We start from the raw sequence: 23,213 nt of genomic DNA, 5'->3' as shown, positions 1-23,213 counted from the left end.
CGGACGCCGTCCATTTCCCACATCGTGTCCTCGCCGGACGCGGTCCCTGCACCTGGCGTCCGGGCTCTGTGTGCGGAGCGGGGGCACCGGAGCGGATCCGGGTGCTGGGTGGCGCTGGGAAGCATTGCGTAAAGCGAAAAAAAGCGGGTCGACGGCTGTTTCCGCCCGGTCTCGAACCGGGGACCTTTCGCGTGTTAGGCGAACGTGATAACCACTACACTACGGAAACCACGCCGAACCCCGCTCGCCTCCTCCGTGATGGAGACTAGCCGGTCTCTGGGTCTCCCGGCTTTGTTCCCACTGGAGGCCTCTTTCCTTCCGGGAAATAGCAACCTTATTCCGCCTCTCTCTTGACTAAAAGCAAGAACCTTCGAGGCAGTGAATCGCTCCAAGGAAACACCGTCTAGGGGAAGAACGCCTTTCCAGATGCAGGACAGAAAGTGCAGGCCGCCTCGGGGTCCGGCGGGTGTCGGAAAATTCCTCCGTCTGGGGGGGGGGGTCCTGCTTACGTTTGCCTGACCTCAGAGGGCTCCGTGACCTGCATCTCCTGGGGGCCAGACACGGGTCCGGGCCGGGATACTGACCCGGATCCGGTGGACTGACTCTGGAAGGGGCCCGTTGCGTGCGGGCCCCGCTTGACCCACAGAAGCTGAGGCCCGAGAGGGGGTGTGCCCACCTGCGTGCCGGGCGGCAGTGGGGACGGCCGTGGGGGCCAGACCGTGGGACGTTGCCTGGCGGGGCTCGGTGCCCACGACGCCACCGGCCCGGCGCCGGCGGGGACATGTCACGGGCTCCTGCTACGCACTGGGCGCGCTCGGGTCCCATACCCGCCGCCGTCGCTAATCCAACAGCGGGAGGGCCGCGCTCACAAACTGCGCCCCCACGCCTCAGGGGACTGCCAGTGACCTTTGGGAGGGGGACCGGAGCCCCATCTCCACGGCTCGGCAGGGCCCAGAGCTGGAAGGGGACGCGCCCCCTCACACCTGTGCGTACGAAGCGCCCTCTCATGGTGACGGTCATGGCGTTTCCCTAGGGACCGGGGATCGTTTTACTGTGGGTGGTGGCTATCCAGTGTCCCCGCTATTTGCTGCGAAGGCTACCCTTCCCCTCGTCGACTTGCCTGGCACCGTTGTTGACAATCAGCTGGCGATGCGTGCCCGGTGTTATTCTAGACTCTCGGTTATGTTCTGTGGGTTTGCACACCTATCCTTTTGCCGGGACCTCAGTCTCGGTTTCCGTGTCGTGACAGACAGTCTCCCATCAAGAAGAGAAATCCTCCAAGTCGGGTCCTCTTTTTGCAAAATGATGTTTCCTTCTGGCGTCTCTTGCGTTTCCAGGCGGATTTGAAAGACTGGCGTTTCCATGTCGGCGGGGCAGGGGGAAGACGCTTCCCCGGATTCTGAGCGGGATTAGGGTGACTGTGGGGCTGTTGTCATTTCACCTGATGCTCGTCCCTGAGCGCAGGACGCTTCCGCCCTGATCCCCCCTCTTCCCCGCGGTGTGGGGCCCGCTCCGCGTGTGCGCAGAGCACTTTCGCCGCCCGAGGAGAGCACAGCCTTCCAGAAGGTCCCTGAGGAGCGAAAAGGCACCTGTCCCCTGCGAGTAGGAGCGGAGTCCTCGGGGCCCTGCGGAGACCTGCTGTGCTCTGGTCGCAGAGCTTGGGAAGCCTTGCGTTTGCCGCAGGTGTTTTCCCGAAAAGAGGGAAACGGGACGCCCCGCCCCGCCCCTTCCCAGCCCGGTTTCTTGCGTCTTTTCGGGTGGGACGTTAGGATTTGGGGGAGACGAGATTTGCTAGTGGGTGCGGATCACGTGTGCCGGAAGGGGACTTTTTCTTTCAGTGTTTCTTTTGTGGAAAATTGAGTGGAATGAGGAAAACTATGAAAACGTGGTTTTCCAGGAAGAGCTACCGCAGGAGCAGAGGCGGAAAGATTGAGGGACAGGCGCGGGGTGCGGGTGTGGCCGGTTAGCCTCAGTTGGTTAGAGCGTGGTGCTAATAACGCCAAGGTCGCGGGTTCGATCCCCGTACGGGCCAGTGGTTCCTTTTACCTCCTAACCCCCCTGAGTTCAGGGTTACCTCTCCTCCCCCAAGTCTACACTTTGGAGGTGTGAAGGACTCACTGTCAACCCCATTTCCCCGCTGGTCGGTTGGTAGAGCATAAAACGATCACAGGGTCAGGGTCATGAGCTCACCCACTACCTTGGGCAGGGGATTCATTAAAGAAGAAGAAATCAGTTGGATTATATAACTTAAAAAAAACACGGTGTTTTGTTATTACTAGCGGAACTTATTTTGTGCATGGTATATTCTTCTGTCATTTTACAATTCATTCTTTTGCCCAAACCTTGCCGTTTGCCCATCTTCAGCCTTTACAACAATTTGCAGCCGGGAAGTAGCGTTTCCAACTCTTTTTATGGAATTTCCAAGATACTCAATGTTTTCCCCCCCACACTTACTTGCCTCCGAAGTATTTCATTTCCCCGATATTCGTTGAAGCTGATTTCTAGAATCTGTAAGACAGCACTAAGCGATATTGGGACATGTGTGGACATCTTTGCTGTCATCACGACTGGCTGGCTCTTCCGGCATTGAGGAAGTGAGCCCACGGGTGCCACGCATCCTGAAATCTGCTGGAGAGCCCACAGATCGTCCTAAGCTCCGCTAGACTTGCAAATGTCCTTCTGGACTTTCTGTAAGTAAAAATGCTTTCCTTCCCTGAGCCTAAAACGAACTCTCTGTGCATGTAAATGCAAACATTTTCCCTGCTTTCCATGTATTCCACTTATAAAGTGAGGGTCCATTGACTTTTGTTTCACCTGCTGAGACGTGCTTATGTTAGAAAATCGTGTCACTGAGAGCAGTTCACTTGGTTCTGGGTCACGAGTGAAACCTGCCTGTGTCATGGTACTGAGTCTAGATCCAAGTGTACCCAGGGCACGTATCCCCACCGGGTGTAAAGTCCGCGTTCCACGGCTGTTTATTGAATGAATGAGTCCTCACTACACAGTGCTGCCGCCCATGCTTTCCTTCTGCCATCTGATAGGTGCAAAGAAGGGATACTCAGGAGTGTTTCATTATTTACAGTTCTCTAATGAGTCCGTCTAAGTCTCTTGGCATACATATAGGACATTTGAATTTTCTTTTCTGTGCACCGTGTGTTGATAGCCACACACAGGGGTATTCGTCTTTTTCTTACCGATTTGCAGGCGCTCGTTAAATATGAGGACCATTGTCATTTGTCTATGATGTGAAGCAAAACATCCTAATTGTCATTTGCCTTTTGACTCCCCTTGTGACTGATTCTGTCTTGCACCAAAATGCTCATGTTTGTAGTTACAATGCTCAGATTTGAGGTTTTAGGTTGCCGCGTTTGCACTTACCACCATAACAACTTTTCCCTATGTGTTCTTGTGGAAAGTTCACATTTCTGTATTTACATTTAAATCTGTGACCCACCGTGTTAAATGTGCCTATTTAACAGGAGCTGTATGATTCCTGCGCAGGGATCCCCTTGGCATCCCCGCCCTGTGGGCTACACGCCTCCGACCAACCGGCGTGACAAACACCGAGGTCAGGGTCCTGAGGGTAGGGGAATGCAAGAAAAAAGGAGGAGAAGAGAAAGTTTGGGAACAGGAGGGTCCCCTGGGCTGATGGCCCAAGTGACGGCTTTATTGTTGCTATACACAATCTTTTATAACCAGACTCTTATGGGTTAGGTCATTCTAAGAATAAACAGGTTTCACATAATCGCTGCCAACCAAAACATTTAGTTCTGTGTTTCTTGTGCATTTTCTAGACGGGTCACAAGACCTTGTTGATAAGATTGCTAGCAAAACACAGTTCCCATGTTTGTTTCTATCTGACTCGGGGTAGAAAAAGGGAGGGTAGCATTACTGCCAACACCTGCAGACCACAGGCTTCAGGAATTAACTCTCTCAGCCTTGACAAGGCTTTCGTATGCCCTTGAAAGTGGGGGAATGGGAGGGGGAACCACCGGGTTGGCTTGAGTCAACAGGGAACGTTGCTCGACCCGGTCTCAGCCTGGCACCGGGGCCCGGCCCCCCACACCCCACCATTGCTTCTCCCACTGATACGAAATGCTGTCCTATGTGGAAATCCTGCTCATTTCCACATTTAAGTAGCAGTGATCTGGTTCCTTTGAGAGTAAAGGAGCATGGAACCTGGATCCCTACAAATATGAGTTTGAATTCTGTGGTTTTCCCTTTATCTCCCAACGTTCTCCTTTCTGAAAGGGAGACACTCCCTAACTCAAACCCCTGCACGAACAGTAACTATCAGCTGGTTTGCAGGTATAAATCCCTTTCCCTGTGGCAGAAAGTACTCCTTTCCTTTAGAAACTCTCTTTTATTGCCAAGTTTCTTGTCCTCATCCAGTAGCATCGTCCTGTTTCTTTAATATTTTAATCGTTCATTCCTGATATGTCTAACTACATGGAATTTCACCTCATTAGCGCACATATGAACCAAATGCTTGACTTTAAGTCTCTTCAATGAAAGCAACAGATTTTCACCAGTGAAGCTTCTGTGGCATCCTGGGCCCAGGGTGTCTCTTGTTCCTTCAACAGATTCCAAGTCTGAGATTTTTCTCAGGTTCAGAAACAGGGGAAAGTTTGTGATTGTTACCGGTGTAATCACCCTCAGTATCTGGCTTATCATCTCGTTTCCTTTGCGGACACAACCTGAGATTAACTGTGCCCACAAGTCTCTGTGAGGCAGGTGCTTGGCTGGGGCCCTGCCTTTGCTGCTTATCGTATTTCGTGTCACCAGGAGGCTTCAGGCAGTGAAACTCTGTTAGCGGTTTCTGTTGCTGTGATGTCCTCTCATCCCCGTTGTTAGCAGAGTCTAGTTTTGTAAGAGCCTCTCTGACCCTCAGCGCCCCCCCCCGCAGAAAAGAGCTGAACAGAGAGAAATTCGATGTAGCTTTTTATGTGCTGCTCTAAAAAAATTGCCTACGATGAGATCGTGAAGATTTCTCCCATTATTTTTTTAAAGTGTATCTATTTATTCTGAAAGGGAGACGATCCCAAGCAGACTCCAGACGTCAGCACAGAGTCCCGTGGGGGGCTCGATCCCACAAACCATGAGAGTGTGACCTGAGCTGAAATCAAGAGTCTGACACTTAACCACCGAGCCCCCCAGGCGCCCTCTCAGATTATTTCATGGGAAAGTTCTCTCATTTTCCCTTTGGGATCACCGTGCACCCCTCAGTCCCCACGGCTGGGGTGAAAGCACCCCACACTCAGCTCCCCTCCCGGATCTGCAGGGTCAACCCGCCCTCTCCCCACCCCCCCCCCCCCGCCCCCGGCCCCGCTCCCCAGCGCTGTCCCTGCAAACGCGGGGCTCTGGGAGCTCAGAGGTGAGCGATCCGTTCCCTGGATGTGGAAGCGCCCGGCCCGGCCCTCAGCCCAGTACAGACGCTGGGACCCGTGTGTCGCGGTTTTTCTTCTCCATAAAAAAAAAAGTCTGTGACCAAACACACCAACAACCTGCCATGAAGCCGCGTCCCGGTCTCCTGTGTCACCGCGGGAAAGCTCACTCGCGGCGTCGCGAGTCCCGCAGCCCAGCGGGGCCGCCGGGTCCCCGCAGGGCCGCCCAGGAGCAGGTGCGGTGGCGGACACCTGCGGGCGCGTGTCCCGCTTCCCAAGGCCGTGTCCGCGTGTCCCGCGGCCTTCTGTCCGTCCCACGCCCGGAACCCCGCCTCAGCGCCCTCCCTTCCCCGGCCAGGACCGCGCGGTGCCTCAGGGGGCCGTCTGGGGAGCCGCCTCCGGCTGGTGGCCGCGCGTGGCCGCCCCGCCGGGAAGCAGGGGCCGCGGGCAGCGGGGGCGGCTCGGCAGGTGCGGCGGGTGCAGGGCGCGCGGACAGCAGCGGAAACCGCAGGCGGACCGGGTCCCTGGAGCGCAGGTGCACCTGGAGGGGGGCTGGGGGGTGGGAGGGGCGAGAGGCAGGATGGAGGCGGAAGGTGCGCATGGTCTCCGCACCCCGAGTCCGCTCCGGTGCCCCGCTCCGCACACAGAGCCCGGACGCCAGGTGCAGGGACCGCGTCCGGCGAGGACACGATGTGGGAAATGGACGGCCGTCCGGGGAGCATCGCCCTTGGTTCCCGACGGTTTCCCCGTGGTGACATTTGCTGCAGCGGGTCACTTCTGCGCACCGGCCCCTGCCTGTCCCCGGGTCAGCCCTGTGCCCGCGGCCCAGGCGGAAGCAGTAGGTGGACGCAAGGTCGTGCGGGGAACTCCTGGTGCCTCCGAGGAAGGCAGGCGATTCCCGGACAGGACGCGGCACTTAGCGTCACAGGAAGGTGATGCTGTTGGAAAACCAGAGCAGGTTTTCGTGAAAAGGCTGCGTGAAGAAGAGGAGACACGGGCCCCCGCGCGGAGGGTGCCCACTACGGGTGGGACGCGGCTTATGCGCAGGGACCTGAGAGGTCTTGGGGTGCAGCCCGTGGGAGAGGGATGTGATGTTGAAGGGAAGCGGGGGGTGGGGGGTCCAGGAGGGCGCGTGTTTGCAAGGGTCCGCGCTGGTGGCGTTGGGGCAGGTGGCAAAGGTGTGTGTTCGTGTGGGACCCCGGGCAGGGCGCAGGGTCTCAGGCACTGGCAGCACTGGGTAAAGTGCGAAAAAAGCGAGGCGAGCGAGCGGCTGTTTCCGCCCGGTTTCGAACCGGGGACCTTTCGCGTGTTAGGCGAACGTGATAACCACTACACTACGGAAACCACGCCGAACCCCGCTCGCCTCCTCCGCGATGGAGACTAGCCGGTCCTCTGGGTCTCCCGGCTTTGTTCCCACTGGAGGCCTCTTTCCTTCCGGGAAATAGCAACCTTATTCCGCCTCTCTCTTGACTAAAAGCAAGAACCTTCGAGGCAGTGAATCGCTCCAAGGAAACACCGTCCTAGGGGAAGAACGCCTTTCCAGATGCAGGACAGAAAGTGCAGGCCGCCTCGGGGGTCTGGCGGGTGTCGGAAATTCCTCCATCGGGCGGGGGGGGGGGTTCTGCTTACGTTTGCCTGACCTCAGAGGGCTCCGTGACCTGCATCTCCTGGGTGCCAGACACGGGTCCGGGCCGGGATACTGACCCGGATCCGGTGGACTGACTCTGGAAGGGGCCCGTTGCGTGCGGGCCCCGCTTGACCACAGAAGCTGAGGCCCGAGAGGGGGTGTGCCCACCTGAGTGACCGGCGGAGTGGGGGACGGCCGTGGGGCAAGACCGTGCGACGTTGCCTGGCGGGGCTCGGTGCCCACGACGCCACCGGCCCGGCGCGGCGGGGACATGTCACGGGCTCCTGCTACGCACTGGCGCGCTCGGGTCCCATACCCGCCGCCGTCGCTAATCCAAACAGCGGGAGGGCCGCGCTCACAAACTGCGCCCGCCACGCCTCAGGGGACTGCCAGTGACCTTTGGGAGGGGGACCGGAGCCCCATCTCCACGGCTCGGCAGGGCCCCAGAGCTGGAAGGGGACGCGCCCCTCACACCTGTGCGTACGAAACGCCCTCTCATGGTGACGGTCATGGCGTTTCCCTAGGGACCGGGGATCGTTTTACTGTGGGTGGTGGCTATCCAGTGTCTCCGCTATTTGTTGCGAAGGCTACCCTTCCCCTCGTCGACTTGCCTGGCACCGTTGTTGACAATCAGCTGGCGATGCGTGCCCGGTGTTATTCTAGTGCAACTGTCAACTGCAGCGAGACCTTTGGAGCTGAGCTGGCCAATTAGTTCAGCTGGTTAGAGCGCGGTGCTAATAACACCAAGGTCGCCTGACCACCTGAGTTCAATGCTACCTGCAAAGATTTGGTTCCGCTGTCCTAAGTTTTGCACTTGAAGGAGTTCTAAAGGATCGCTGTTGCCAGGGTTCCCTGCTGGCTCAGTTAGCTCCTAGCGCCTATGGCTATGCATGAGCTCAAGCCCCACCTTGGGCAGAGGCTTCGTTAAGGAAAAAAAAAAAATCAAATGGATTTATTATAACTTTTTTTTATTTTTATTTTTTAAATTTTTAAATGTGTATTTTTGAGAGAGAGAGAGAGAGAGAGAGAGCACAAGCAGGGGAGGGGCAGAGAGAGACACACAGAAACTGAAGCAGGCTCCAAGGCTCTGAGCTGTCAGCACAGAGCCTGACACGGGGCTTGAACTCACAATCTGTGACATCATGACCTGAGTTGCCCTCACGAACTGTGACATCATGACCTGAGCCGAAGTCGGACGCTTAGCTGACTGAGCCACCCAGGCACCCCGATTTATTGTAACTTTTTAAGAAACAATGGTGTTTGTTCCTTCTGTAATTGTAGAACCTGTCTTGTTCATGGTACATTCATTCTATTATTTTACAATCAATTCTCTTGCCCAAAACCTTACCCCTTAACCTTTCCATCTTTAGCCTTTACAACGATTTTCAGCCTGGGAATAACCTTCCTAACTCCTTCTATGAAGTTTCCAAGATACTCATTTTATCGTGCTTACTTGCTACAAAGCATTTCATTTCCCTCTTGTTCGTTGTAAGTGGTTTCTAGGATGTGTAAGACAGCACTAAGGGACATTGCAGAAATGTGGGCACATTTTGATTGGCATCACAACTGGCTGGCTTCTCTGGCATTTAGTAAGTGAGGCCAGGGGTGCTACCCATCCTGAAATCTGCTGGAGAGCCCACAGATGTCCTAAGCTCCACTAGACTTGCAAATGTCCTTCTAGATTTTTTGTTGTTGTTGTTTCTTTGTTTGTTTATTTGTAATTTAGATCCAAGGTAGTGACATATACTGTAATAGTGGTGTCAGGAGTAGAGTTGAGTGATTCATCACTTACATGTAAGACCCAGTGCTCATCCCAACAAGTGCCCTCCTCAATGCCATCACCCTTGTAGCCCATCCCCCCACCTCCCACCAGAAACCCTCAGTTTGTTCTCTGTATTTAAGAGTCTCTTATGGTTTGCCTCCCTCTCTGTTTTTATTTCGTTTCCTTCCTTCAGACTCTTTTGTAAGTAAAAATACTTTCCTTGCTTGAGCCTAGAACTGAACACTCCTCGCAAAGTGGAAACCCCAGAAACTAAAAACTTGAAAATGTTAATAATTATAACTACAAACATGACCATTCTTTGCAAGGGAAATTAATCATAAGGGGAGTCAAAAGGCAAATGACAAATTAGAATGTTTTTGTTTCACATCAAAGACAAATGACGAATGGTCCTCATAATTAAAAAGATCCTACAAATGGGTAAAGAAACAAACAAACAAACAAAAACCCCAAATACCCCTGTATGTGGCTATCAACACACAGTTGATAACACACAGTGCTGTCTTACAAATTCTAGAAATAACTTGCCATGAAAAGGGGGGAAATGAAATGCTTTTCACCAGGTAAGTGTGAATAAAATGAGTATCTTGGCAATTCCATAAAAGGAGTTGGAAAGGCTGAAGACAGGAAGGTTAAAGGGCAAGGTTTTAGGGAAGGGAATTGATTGCAAAATAATAGAATGAATATACCATGGACAAAACTGGTTTCACAATTACGTAATGAAGAAATGCCGTGGATTGTGGATTTGTGTAAATCATGGTAAGACTAGTTGGTTTTTTTTGTTTTGTTTTGCTCTGTTACAGAACACTGACCAAATTGGGGCAGGAACTCATGATCCCATGAGGAAGAGTCACATGTGCTACCAAGTGAGGCAGCAGGAACCCTGGTGGCAGGGATTCTTTAGAATGACTTCGAGTGCAAACTTGGGGAAAAACCACATCTTTGTAGATGGCGTTGAACTCCTGGTAAAAGAGACGTGGCCAGTACGGGGCTCGAACCCGCGACCCTTGGCGTTATTAGCACCACGCTCTAACCAGCTGAGCTAACCGGCCAGGTCGGCATTCGGGGACTCCGCGTTTCGGGACTCCACCCTAGGACTCCGCTCCTACTCGCAGGGGGCAGGTGCCTTTCTCGATCCTCGGGGACCTTCTGGAAGGCTGTGCTCTCCTCGGGCGGCGAAAGTGCTCTGCGCACACGCGGAGCGGGCCCCACACGCGGGGAAGAGGGGGGATCAGGGCGGAAGCGTCCTGCGCTCAGGGACGAGCATCAGGTGAAATGACAACAGCCCCACAGTCACCCTAATCCCGCTCAGAATCCGGGGAAGCGTCTTCCCCCTGCCCCGCCGACATGGAAACGCCAGTCTTTCAATCGCCTGGAAACGCAAGAGACGCCAGAAGGAAACATCGTTTTGCAAAAGAGGACCCGACTTGGAGGATTTCTCTTCTGATGGGAGACTTGTCTGTCACGACACGGAAACCGAGGACTGATGGTCCGGCAAAGGATAGGTGTGCAAACCCACAGAACATAACCGAGAGTCTAGAATAACACCGGGCACGCATCGCCAGCTGATTGTCAACAACGGTGCCAGGCAAGTCGACGAGGGTGAAGGGTAGCATTCGCAGCAAATAGCGGGGACACTGGATAGCCACCACCCACAGTTAAAACGATCCCCGGTCCCTAGGGAAACGCCATGACCGTCACCATGAGAGGGCGCTTCGTACGCACAGGTGTGAGGGGGCGCGTCCCCTTCCAGCTCTGGGCCCATGCCGAGCCGTGGAGATGGGGCTCCGGTCCCCTCCCAAAGGTCACTGGCAGTCCCCTGAGGCGTGGCGGGCGCAGTTTGTGAGCGCGCCCTCCCGCTGTTGGATTAGCGACGGCGGCGGGTATGGGACCCGAGCGCGCCCAGTGCGTAGAGGAGCCCGTGACATGTCCCCTCCGCGCCGGGCGGTGCGTCGTGGGCACCGAGCCCCGCCAGGCAACGTCGCACGGTCTGGCCCCCACGGCCGTCCCCACTCCGCCCGGCACGCAGGTGGGCACACCCCCTCTCGGGCCTCAGCTTCTGTGGGTCAAGCGGGGCCCGCACGCAACGGGCCCCTTCCAGAGTCAGTCCACCGGATCCGGGTCAGTATCCCGGCCCGGACCCGTGTCTGGCACCCAGGAGATGCAGGTCACGGAGCCCTCTGAGGTCAGGCAAACGTAAGCAGAACCCCCCCCCCCCCGCCCCGATGGAGGAATTTTCCGACACCCGCCAGACCCCCGAGGCGGCCTGCACTTTCTGTCCTGCATCTGGAAAGGCGTTCTTCCCTAGACGGTGTTTCCTTGGAGCGATTCACTGCCTCGAAGGTTCTTGCTTTTAGTCAAGAGAGAGGCGGAATAAGGTTGCTATTTCCCGGAAGGAAAGAGGCCTCCAGTGGGAACAAAGCCGGGAGACCCAGAGACCGGCTAGTCTCCATCACAGAGGAGGCGAGCGGGGTTCGGCGTGGTTTCCGTAGTGTAGTGGTTATCACGTTCGCCTAACACGCGAAAGGTCCCCGGTTCGAAACCGGGCGGAAACAGGAAGGTCTCTCTCCCGGGGGAGTGTTACTTTTGAGGTTTCCCTGGAGCTGCGCTGGGGGCACAAGACCCCCCTTCAAGGGGCCCTCCGTGCAGGGCTGGGGGCCTCTCTCTTGGGGGGGATCAGTCTCCCCCTCCTTCCCAAGCGCCCCCACCCCCTGCCCCAGGACTTCTCAGAGCTAAGGTCCCCAGTTAAGTATTTATTGCCAGATCAATATATCCAGTATCCGGGTGAATTTTGAGGAGGAGAGTGAGGGAGAGAAGAAGAGCGGAGGTGTCGGGGGTGCAGATGGGCGGACAGGAATCACATGAATCGGCGGGGACATCTCAGGGGGCGCGCGGCCCACTCAGGCCGGCGCTCCACTCACCAGGTCCCCAGGAATATCTCAGGGACTTGGACCTCAGGCTGATCCGATGCCCGCCTGGCCCCGGGGAGGGGGTGCTGCCAGACTTGGGGGAAGTCTGTGTGGCACAAGGCCCTGGCCAGGCCCTTCCTTCCAGGGCCACCTGGTGCATTCAGCTTGGTGGGAGCAGCGCTTGTGGCACTTGGAGCCTGAACACTCGTGGCGCATGTGGGACAGGGTTAGGGTGTTGCCTGCACGCGTGTGCACCGGGGCCCTGCGGGACTCTTGCCCAGGACTCAACGTCCAGCTGGGCTGAAGGTCCCTTGGGCTCAGGCATGACCGTTCCTGTGGGGGGAGGGGCCCCACGTGGGACCTCCCAAGTGGGGTCATTTGCTGCATTTGGAAGTGAGGACGTGTGGGAGAGGCTTAATAGTGACTTGGTTGTGTTAGTCTCATATTTTCCCCAAGACTATGAGCCGCGCCCAACAGGCTTTCCTTTGCAACTGGCTGATCGGGTCAGGGGTTTGCTCCTGTGGGTTCGAAGCCCACATACAGGTTCACGTTGGGCTGGTGTTCCCCTCAGCAAGAACGTTTGTTTTGTTGGTGCCCGAGCTGGACTTATAAGAATGTAAATCGATTTAAAACATTAGGAGACATCTTCAGGCTGTTTATTTATTGTTCTGCCTCTGAGACCTCAAAACCGGCCCTTTGGGCTTCAGGCCTAAAAATAAAGTGGCTCGGTTTGGGGTGTTAAGTAGGTTTTCCAAAGGATCTCACACACTTCCGGCAGGCATCCTGGAATATCGCTGAAAGACAGCAGTGTGGGGGGCAGATCTTTGGATGGGGGACCTGGTCATCCATGTCACCCAGATATCAGCATAGACGTGAACTCACGTACAGCGACTAACGGTTCGGCTGCCTGGTCAGAGTGGGCACCCAGGAGAAGATCGCTGTCACATGATAACTTCCACCAGCTTGCCTACACCCAGAAGCAGGGAACAGCTCAGGAGCCAGGATGATTCTGCAGGTTTTGTCTGCCAGCCTTAGTAATCAGCAACCCTGGCGGGCTAATCGGTCACAGAAACGGAGTAGCCTAGTGGCAGGAATGGGCCCATAACATGGGGTGCCACTAATCAAGGCTGATCGAGTCGCCGCTACAGCCACAACCTGAGCCTGCCAACCGGAAGAGCGATGCGGGGTCCTTGACACAGCGCCTCTCTAGAGGAAAGTGACTTGCTCTTATTAACTTAGCCAGGAAAACGGGACACCCAGATCCTGGAGAAGTTACTGGCGGCATGAACTCATTTCGTGGAGGCAGTGGCTCTGAGCGGCCAGGGTGGTACACTGGACGTGAGGGGCGACCAGAGCCCCCGGACCCACCCTGTCTGACGCCAGGCGCTCCTCAATCCAGGACACCTCTAAAAAGTCGTCGCAACTAACATCTCTCCTAAAATCAGGATGATTGAACAGCCTCACATTGTACTTGAAGCAAAGCCAACTTCCTCAGATCTCCTCCAAGGTCCTGCGCATTCTAACCCTGCATTTGTCTCCATCTCATCGCCGTTCTTCTTCTTGCTTGTGCTCTGGCCACATCGTGCTCTCCACCTGACCCCCCCCCCTTCCCGTCGGGTGTCCCTGCAGTCTCAGTAAGCCCCCACGGACCCCTGAGTTTAGAGCTGCACCCTACTCCCCACGCCACAGTCCCCCACCCAGCCCCGATCTCTCCATCGCATTTAACAGCTCCTTGTACATTATGTAATTGTCATCACCCTCTTCATCAACGAAAGGACTCTGATATAGACACGTAAACTACATGGGCTCTGCCACCTGCTGTCTCCTCTTTTGTCTCGTCTCCCACTCTCCCCACCAGTCTTCGTCCCCAGACACAACTGGCGTGTCTCAGGCTTTCTCTCCTCAGGTGGTTTTGCCCACGAGGTTCTTTCCGGTGTGTGAAAAAAGGAAGCCACCGCCGGCGCCTTCTCCCGCCTCTCACTCAGCCCCTTCCTGTCTGCTTCTTCCCACATTCTCTTTGTCAAACCACTAACTGCACCCCAAAGTCTCGTCTACCTGAGATCAGATGACATTTCTGAATTACACGCGCCCCCACTGTGAATTCTTCCACCTCTTCACTGACGGTCTGGTTTTGCCTCAGTTGTGTAGCATGCCGCCGGGGACTCAGAAAGACAGAGCAGCTTCGGGGCACCTGGGTGGCTCAGTTGGGTTGAGTGTCCGACTCAGGTCATGATCTCATGGGTTCGTGAGTTTGAGCCCTGCCCCCTCCCCCCCCCCCCCACTGGCTTTCTCTCAAAATAAATAAACTTTTATTTTTTTTTTTAAAAAAAAAGGAAGTAAGAATGTGGCCAGGATTCTATTTATGTGTCCTCAATTCAGTTAAAGGAAACAAACACATTCTGGGGCAGCCCTCTGAAGCATAATGGGACAATGTCTATCAAAATTATCAGAGCACACATTCTTTGACATATTTTCTATATGTGTGCGGGACATCATGACGTGAGATCTGGTGTATGTTCGTAGATAGGAGCAGTGTTTGCCACAGCAGTTTGTGGGGAAATTTTAATTGTCGATTAAACTGTGGTACATCCCATATAACTGAAGACTACGGCGGTTTAAAAGAGGAAGAAAACCACTTTCCTGTTTTGATATGGAAAGATCACAAAAATACCTTCTAAATAAAAAATAAAGCAACACACACATACACACACGCACACACAACCTGGATAAAATGCCATATCTATCAAGAGAAAAGAGAAAATATTTGTCCGGGCAGACAGAGAGGGAGACAGAGAGAATCCCAAGCAGGCTCCGCACCGTCAGCACAAAACCCAACTCGGGCCCAATCCAGGAACCGTGAGATCATGACCTGAGCGGAAATCAAGTCAGACACTTAACCGACTAAGGCACCCTGGCGCCCCATTAGCCAATGATCTTTAAATGACCTTCCTTGTAAAGTCACCTTGAACTTGTACAGACACTGTTATTAGAAGGAGTCATTTGCGCACTATTTGGTTTTGGAAGTCTCGAGAGAATAAGGGCGTCCTAGGTGACTATTTGGTATAAATATTTAGCCACTAATTAAATTAGACCTTATATATTTATTATACAAATATTATCTTGGTTGTCCTAAAAAACCCAGATAAGAAACCGTATGTTCACTGTTTCAAGTAGTTGATTTCTAATTTATTTAGAGAAAATCTGATTTACCATTTTTACGACCTGCTGGGAGAACTTCCTTCTCCTAAACGAGAATCACTTCACATATCTGATTTTGTAAATCAATTTCCTTGACCCATCTGTACAGGGCAAGCATACTTAGGAACATCTGCCCTGCCCCTGACCACCCTGCAAATTGCTTTTCTTTCCTCTGAAGTCCCAGACCCCTGCCCCTTGTTAGTTCTGGATGCCGGAGGTGACTCGGGCAGACTGTCTTCGAAATTTCTAGGTCTGTGTGGATTCCTCCTATTAAATTTGATTTTCGCCCGTTAATGTGTCACATGTCAATCTTCTTAGTTCAGCAAGGACCTTGAGGGCCAGGAATTCACACCCACCCGGACAACATCTGACTCGCACCCATTTTCCAGAGCCCGGAAGGGGTGTGTGGAAGCCCGGAGTCCAGCTGGGCTCTGTCAACTGCACGGTCCCGCAGGTGGCTCTCCCTCACTCCTCCACCTCACCTCCTACCTCTGTCAACTGAAGTTTTCACCGCCTGTCCCTGCCCGCCTGGAACACAATGGGGGAGCCTCTCCTGACCCACCCCGGCCATGAATCCTGCTGAGAACTCTTCAGGGGACCCGGCTGGGCAGGCAGGGGGGTGGGGGTGGGGGCCGTGGTGGAGACAAGGGGGCAGGACCCGGGAGAGGTGGGGCCGGAGGACCACGAGGGGCGAGTCCCCCGCTGCGCCAAGCAGGCCAGGGGACAGAGCGGGGACAGCACCGGCTTCAGATCTGGGCAGGGGCCCGTCAGGGGTCAAATGCCACAGAGGGAAGGGACCCCCCTGTCACAAACTGTCCGAGGTCGAGTTTACAGAATTAACTTTCCACGCGTCTCATCAGTGATTGTCGCGAGTGAATTTCTTGTCACGGCCCACGACCCCGGCGCGGTGCCCAAGAGGGACCGGGGCTGGGGCGGAGGCGCTCTTTCCGTTCCGCAGGGCAAAGGCCAGGACTTGATTTCGAAGGCAGAGAGCATGATTGCTTTGGGCCGAGAGGAAGCTCCCGGCGTGTCCGCGTCCGCTCGTCAGGCGTTGGGCGGGAGACGCCGACCATCCCAACTGGCGGCCGGCCACCGCCCGGCGGGGCCACAGACTCCAGGACCGGGACGCCGGCCGCACGCAGTTCCCACCCCCCCGGGCTCAGGCCCCAGCCTCCACAGAAGAAACGCGGATGGGACCGGGGTCGAAAGGTTCCATGTGGAGAAAAACACAGCCGCGGACGGTCAGTGTCAGAGATCCGGGCGCGGGGCGGGGCGCGGCAGGTGCGCGCGTCGGGCCGGTCCTGGCCTAACCCGGAATCCGCCCGGTGGGCTCTCTGGGAAGGAGTGGGGCCAGGAGAACCAGGAATAGCAGCCCTGTCTGTACTCTGACCCACTAAGGAAACTGCCCAAAAGTCCTTCACGGAACGTGTGGGGGAATCCCCGCGCTCGGAGCCGGCGAAAGGCCCCCGGGGCGGATCAGGTGCCGAGACGCGCGTCCTCGCGTGTGGACCCGCACGGCGGGGGCTCGGGCCGCCCGGGTCGTCCTCCAGGCCGTTGCGGGTCCCTCTGCTCACTCGTCCCGAGCGGAGCGCCCAGAAGGAGGCCGGGGGACGGGGCGGGGGTGCGATGGCTCCGGTCCTCCGCCCCACACAGGTGCCCCAGGGCGAAGGGACCCTCCTCCCGTCCCGTCCCCGGTCCCCGCGCAAGTGCAGGGGCCCCGCAGAAGGAAATCAGGGAGTAGAGGAGTCAGAGCAGGGAGGCAAGACGGAGCAGGTCGGCAGGGGGCGCGTGTGAGCCTCACGTGAGGTAACAATACAACACCTGTCACAAAACCTGAACTCGGTGACGGCTCCGCCCGGGTCACGACCTCACCTGTGCTCCTATTTAGGGGCCCGGAGCACCCCGTTCCGGAACCGCTTGGGGGAATACGCAGGTAAAAGGGGGAGAGGGTTCGTGAGGTTTGGAAGCCGGTGTTTTCCAGTAAGACCTGGGGTAGGAGGTGTGCGACAGGTGACAGTCCACGACTCCATCCCGGAGGAGGAAAAGCAAGGTGTTCCCTCCTTCCCATCAACTGGATTTAAGGAAGGAGAAGTAGGTCATCCAAGTCTTTAGGGAAGTGATTCAGGAAGTGGGTCCCATGGTGTAATGGTCAGCACTCTGGACTCTGAATCCAGCGATCCGAGTTCAAATCTCGGTGGGACCTTGCGTGGCTCTTTTTCCAACTTCTGGCTCCTCCTTTCCCCAAGCCAAACCTTTTGCAAAGGAACCCCTGTGCCCAAACTTACTCCTGGCATTCCTTCGTACTGAGCCCCTGTCTGCAGTCACCAGTATTGGGAACAAAAATAATGCCCTCTGCCCTTCAAGGTTGTTAGCTGAATTAAGGATTAAAGTCACATGAGACATATTAAAAGGAGAAACTCAAATTTAATTTCAAACTTCAGGGAACCCAAACAGACATGAGATTCCAAAGACAGCGAAACAAGCTGTCTGTGTATGTTATTTAGAACTAAGGAGAGAGGGGTCCCTGGAAGGGATGGGCGATACAAAAGAATGTTTGGTGGACAGTGTTTGTAGGGCCATTCAGAAGCAAGGGGACAAAGAGGAACTTTGGTCAAACGGGCCTTCCCGGGGTCCTCCTCTCTGTCTACTGCCCCTGGTTCAAAGTATGACGTAATCTATGCTGATAGCTTTCTTCCTGCTGCAGGATCTTTTAGGCAGTGTGTGGTGGGGGGGGGTGTCAGTTTCTTCCTGAGTTTTCTGGGCCTTGATTGTCTTCAGCTCAAAATAATCTGCAAGCCCAAGTGACACATTTTGGAGTGGCCTGCCCTTGGCCCCTGCACTTGCCAAAGGCTAGCTTAATGCCTGGGGTGCACAGTTGGTTGTGGGGAGGAGGGCAGGGGAAGGAGAAATCTCTCCAGGAAATGTGCAAGGAAACCTCCCAAACCTTGCTGGAACTGGAAGTTTCTAGAGAAGATCTGCAAACGGAGACTGAGGAAAGATGGCCTGTGAGAGGAGCAGAGAAAACCTGGTGATGTCGTGGACCCAAAGTCAGGATGGAAATTGACAAAAGGATGTACCCTAAGCTATGGGCGCAGGTGGTCGAGCAAACTGTCCTCAGACAAGACCATGAGAACCGCAGCCCTAATTCAGAGGTCTGGGTCGGTAGATCCGATCCGATCCGCGATAGTCAATACTCGCTAGACGTGAGGCTTCGAGTTTGCACGAGCAAGCTTTACACGTTCGGGGAAGGGGAAATGAGCTGATTCAGAGACTTCTTCCCCAGGATAGCGTGTTTACTCCACGGGCCTCAACTGTTCTGGATGTGGGTTCCCTGAGGACTTGGCCTGGAGCCGCCCCCAGCCCTCTCTGCTGTTGCCGGTCCGGCCCTCAGATCTGGGAGCCCCTTGTGCACCAAGAGCAGGTGACCAAAGTCAGTCTTCTGTGACCATCCCCAGTGACCTCAAGGAGATCTCCAACGCAGAAAAAAGAGAAAACCAGTCAAGCGCAGGCACGCAAACAATATTTTTGACAACCAGATAGGACAGAAACATATGTATTAAGATTAACTATGGGCTTTTTAAGTAGTGATGTGGAAATCCGCACATCTTAATTGTTACAACCGAACAGACTATCTTGCGAGTGCAAGGGATTGGAGCTCGGCGGCGATCAATCAAGTTTCCCTCCCTTCCTGCCTACGACCCCTTGTGAGCTGACCAGCTTCGCAGCAGCTCCCAGAGTGGTCTGAACCAGTCTCCCTGGCTATAGTCCTCGGGGAGATGACGAATAAAACACTGACTAACCTACTTTGAAGTTGGCTTTCCCCCCAGAGGACAATTGTTGTGCAGGTTGGAAAAGTGCGGCTGCTCTGGGAACTGCTGGGGCCCTTTCGGTTTGGAAGGAGGCTCTGATGGAAGAGGAGAGCAGGGCGAAAAGCCGGATGTGGTCAGAAAAAAGCAGCTCCAGTGTCAGTGAAGATCGGAGAATGCATGCCACCGAGGCCAGAGGGCTGGAGATCGGGACACAGAGAAACACTTTCCTAAAATGTCCCTTCCCGACCACGCACCTGCTCCTGATGGATGTGAGCCGTCCCTGCTTCCACATCCCCTTGCAAATCAGGCTGGTCTATTTCCTTTTATGCGACAGACTTCTGCGGCCTGTGACCTCGGGGGTAAAATATCCCCACTGACAAGAAAGGACAATCGGAAATACTGGCGTCTCCGACATTCTGGAAGTATTGTCGGTAAGCAGGACAGGGGGCGGCGTCTCAGTTGCATATTTTATACGATTTCTTGGAGAAGGAGGTGACAAATTTCGCATCTACTTCAGAGTAACATCACACTAAACGAAAGGGAACAGACATGTATCACGGAAAGTTGGCGCTTTAATTCTTTTTACTTATTCAGACTCATAAGAAAATCCTCCTTCAGTTTTGTCAAAGAAAAGAGATAACCACATTTTGTAAAAGTTATTTGTACATGGTTGCAAGTCCCTTCTTTGCTAGCGCTTTTATTCACTGCTATCATGTATTTATTAAATTCAGTGACAGGAAATGTATTAAAGAGTCTACTTTAAATAATGCACCTTAAGTAATCATAAAAGCACACTTTCATAAAAGCACACTTATTCAAAAGCACAAACTAGGGGTCTTTTTGCTGTTAACCTCCACCGAAGTCTTCTTATTCAAGTCGTCAGTTTTCCTCTGTGGACACATGACCCGACGGGGAAAATATTCCTGGCCCTTTCACTAAAGAACGCATTTCCAATGCAATGCTGCTTCACATATGTAATAATCTACCTGTCAAACTTATCTATGTAGATCTTGTTGTGTGAAATGAAACGCAAAGCTAATTCAGGTCGGCAGAAGATAGATTTATTGTCCCTGGAAATAAGTAAAAAATAGACTTCAATTTATGCTCCCTGTTGCATAGCGGCAGGATAGGGTCTTCGAGCGCAAAATACATATCTGGATAAAATTCTGGAAGGCAAGTGGAGTACTGAGGAAGGAAGACAATTGAGCTGGAGGCCCCGGCGGGCTAAGATGCGATTAACAAAACGGGGAAGGCTACCTGGAGGAAGGCGGAAAGGACTAGAGGTAGGAAGTCCCTGCCACGACTGTGATTTGAAAAACAACGCCACAGCTCGGGGTCACAGAGCAAAGCTTGGCCGAAAGTAAGACGTTAAAGAGGTACCTAAAGGGCTTGCCGCTCGTGGGACGAGGTGGCCGAGTGGTTAAGGCGATGGACTGCTAATCCATTGTGCTCTGCACGCGTGGGTTCGAATCCCACCCTCGTCGGTCCTGGCTGTCGGGAGCGCGCGGTGTGAGTTTTGCACTCCTCACCTTGGTGTGAGACGTTCCGCCTTCACCCTCCATCCCCTTCGACGGCGGTTTCCTTGCCTTCCTGCACGGCGGGGGGAGGGCGAGTGCTCCCTTTTAGAGCGCCTGCTGCTTCCGCCCCCTTCCGCGGTCGCGGAGCTGGGACTCAGGCACAGCATCCCTGTGGCGCACAGTCCTTGGCCCCAGTCACGTCGGGGCTCAAATCGCAGAACCAAAGCAGCCGAGGCTTCGGTCCGACGCCGGCTTCCCCTCCTGGGAACAGTTTACAACTCTGTTCACCGCCTCCTTCGTTCCTCAAGCCGCAGGAATCCTTACCTTTCCTTGTTTCTCGTCACAGCCCAGCGCTTGGGAACCTCCCGTCTCGAATTCGCTTCAAAATGCTGATGGGCGGTGGGCGGGTCAGAGCAGAAACGACCTCCACAAAACACTGCTAATGGTTTAAGGTGGTTGGTGGGAATTTGCGTGTATATTACACAGTTCCTGTTACTTTTTCAAACGGCCATAACAAGGGTCTTAAACTTTTCACTTGGAAATAACTTCGATCTTAAAGAAAATTGGTAAGAATAAGAATAGAACAAAACCCACCTCTATACCTTTTATTGGGATTCACCTATTAACATTTTGTCCCATTTCCTCCCTCTGTCTCCCTCCCTGCCTCTCTGATTCAGTCTCCATGTTCGGTCTATCTCCATTTCTCCCTATTTTTTTTTTTTTTTTCAGAACCACGGAAGAGTAAATTGTATGTTTCATGGCCTTTTGCTTTTAAATACTTAAGTAGATATTTCCTAAAACTAAGGATATTCTTTAGTATAACGACAGTATATGTATCCGTTCAGTGTATTTAACAATGATACTGTTTTAAAATCTCTCACCTGTATTTCAATTTTGTCTACTGGCCCAGTAATGCCCCTTAGAGCATCCCCCCCCAGTACAGATTAGGTATTGTATCATTTGTCCAAAAACATGTTTTTTACTTCAATTCCAGTTAGTTAAGTTCAGTTGTCCATCTTTAATCTAAAACATCATCGCAGCCTCTCTTTGTATGTCATGATATTGACATTTTTTAAGAATACAGTAGCTGCTCATTGTTGTTTGTTTTTTGTTCTTTAAGAAAATTTCTTACATTTTTAAATTTTTAAATTTTTAAAAATTTTTACATTAAATTTTTTTTCTTTTAAGAAGTTTCTTAAATTTCTTTTTATATAAATTCTCGGTGGCGGGTCAGGTCATGATCTCAGGGTTCGTGAAAGTGCAGAGCCTGTTTAGGATTCTCTATCTCCTTCTCTCTCTGATCCTCCCCAACTCGCTCTATCTCTCAAAATAAATACATAGGCTTCAAAGACATTTTTTTAAAAAAAGAGCTTTTACTGAACCTGCTGGGTTTTGATAGATTTTTTGCATACATACATATAAATTTTTATTGATATGAAATTCACATTACAACTCACCATGTAACCATTTCAAAATCTATAATTCAGTGACTTTTAGTTCATTCACAAGGTTGTGTAACCATCACCACTATCAGGTTCTAGAACATTCCTTTTTTTTTTTTTTTGATCTTCTGTGATTGTTTATTTAGTTTTGACTTTTTTTTTTTAATTTACATCCAAGTAAGTTAGCATATAGTACAACAATGATTTCAGGGGTAGTTGATTGCTTTATAAGTCAAAATAATCTTCATGCCAAAGTGGCCCACCTTGGGGGAGCCTGCCTGCCCTTGGCCCACCAAAGTTACCCCTCAGATTTAGCATGCATTAATAATTCTTACCTGAACCCATCTTTACTAAGGCGGTTGCAAAATGATGGAACTTTAGCTCCAACACTGTCTGCACGTTCTGTGACAAGTCAGGGCGCACACCTTTAAATGCAAAGGATCAAAGCTGTGCCTCCTCCTCCCCCCTGCCCTGGTCCCGTCGGCCCCTCACCTTACTTCTATTTTTCCATAGGATTTCCTCTTCATTTTCATTATTTAAGGTCCTTGTTGTTACAGGAATTTCTATTTTCTTGTTATGATGTAGAGACTCACTAAAGAGTGCTTTACTTACAAAATTTTCCTCATAAACACGTTTCTGCAAATACCTTAATGGCTTCCATTTTCCCCCCTGAATTTGTCCATGGGATCCTGATGCACACACTTTTTTACTTTAATGCATTCCTTCCATTTTCTTCTACCATTTCACATGTAACTTCTTTGCATCTGTTCCATAAAATCTGATGCATAAAATCCTACAAATGGCGTCTTTGTGATTATTACAACATGCATTGCTTTAGCGAAGGACTCCCAAAACATTCCCATTAACTTGACCTAAATGTGATAAACCGTGCACAGGGCTGCATAAAGAAGTGAGGAGCAGGACACTGATGCCCAAGTAAAATGCAATATAGTCATTGGGCAGAAGTCAATGAAAATGTTTTTCCTTCAAGTGTAAAAAAAAATAGAAAACTATAACCGGAGACAAGCAGGTATTCTGAAAGATATAATGTTGATCCACCAGAAATGAAAGGTAAATTTGTCACCTCTTCCCAAGTAAGAAGGGTGAGGTTTGCATCTCTTTTGAAATGAGACGGGCAGCTTTTGCAAAAAGAAAAAAGAAAGAAAAGAAAGGAAAATACCCATTTGTAGAAATTAGGTAAAGGGTGAAAAAACATTGCAGGAGTTGTAAAGAACACAACAAAAAAAAAGAGATGCCTTTCATTCTACCTTTCCCCTCTTAAGGTGGGAAAGGAGGAACCCTAGCAGAGGATGGTTTCGATCCATCGACCTCTGGGTTATGGGCCCAGCACGCTCCCGCTGCGCCACTCTGCTAGTCGCGACACCTACTCACCTATTTCCTCCCTATGAACATGATCAGGTATCGCATTTCCTTGTATAGGTAAATTGTGATTTTGTTTATAAGATACAATCCTACTCGGGAATAAAAACGATATTTTTTTGTGAATTTTATCATACATATAACGACACAATTCAATCTCAGAAACA

At 52.6% G+C, this 23,213-nt stretch overlaps 8 non-coding genes across 8 annotated transcripts; 4 read left to right on the top strand and 4 right to left on the bottom strand.

Annotated features, from left to right (window-relative positions):
- Positions 1-156: 156 nt before the first annotated feature.
- TRNAV-AAC lies at positions 157-229 on the bottom strand. The gene has a single exon. It is a non-coding gene; the product is annotated as a tRNA-Val (tRNA).
- Positions 230-1,957: 1,728 nt separating this feature from the next.
- Positions 1,958-2,032, top strand: TRNAI-AAU. The gene has a single exon. It is a non-coding gene; the product is annotated as a tRNA-Ile (tRNA).
- Positions 2,033-6,655: 4,623 nt separating this feature from the next.
- On the bottom strand, positions 6,656-6,728 carry TRNAV-AAC. Its single transcript has one exon. It is a non-coding gene; the product is annotated as a tRNA-Val (tRNA).
- Positions 6,729-9,768: 3,040 nt separating this feature from the next.
- TRNAI-AAU lies at positions 9,769-9,843 on the bottom strand. Its single transcript has one exon. It is a non-coding gene; the product is annotated as a tRNA-Ile (tRNA).
- Positions 9,844-11,273: 1,430 nt separating this feature from the next.
- On the top strand, positions 11,274-11,346 carry TRNAV-AAC. The gene has a single exon. It is a non-coding gene; the product is annotated as a tRNA-Val (tRNA).
- Positions 11,347-17,029: 5,683 nt separating this feature from the next.
- Positions 17,030-17,101, top strand: TRNAQ-CUG. The gene has a single exon. It is a non-coding gene; the product is annotated as a tRNA-Gln (tRNA).
- Positions 17,102-20,109: 3,008 nt separating this feature from the next.
- On the top strand, positions 20,110-20,191 carry TRNAS-GCU. Its single transcript has one exon. It is a non-coding gene; the product is annotated as a tRNA-Ser (tRNA).
- Positions 20,192-22,967: 2,776 nt separating this feature from the next.
- On the bottom strand, positions 22,968-23,039 carry TRNAM-CAU. Its single transcript has one exon. It is a non-coding gene; the product is annotated as a tRNA-Met (tRNA).
- Positions 23,040-23,213: the final 174 nt, after the last annotated feature.

This window comes from Lynx canadensis, chromosome B2 (genome assembly GCF_007474595.2).
Source record: "Lynx canadensis isolate LIC74 chromosome B2, mLynCan4.pri.v2, whole genome shotgun sequence".
NCBI classification, from domain to species: Eukaryota; Metazoa; Chordata; class Mammalia; order Carnivora; family Felidae; genus Lynx; species Lynx canadensis.
Note: the sequence above shows the minus strand (reverse complement) of the source record. Positions and strands in the feature narration are given on the sequence as shown.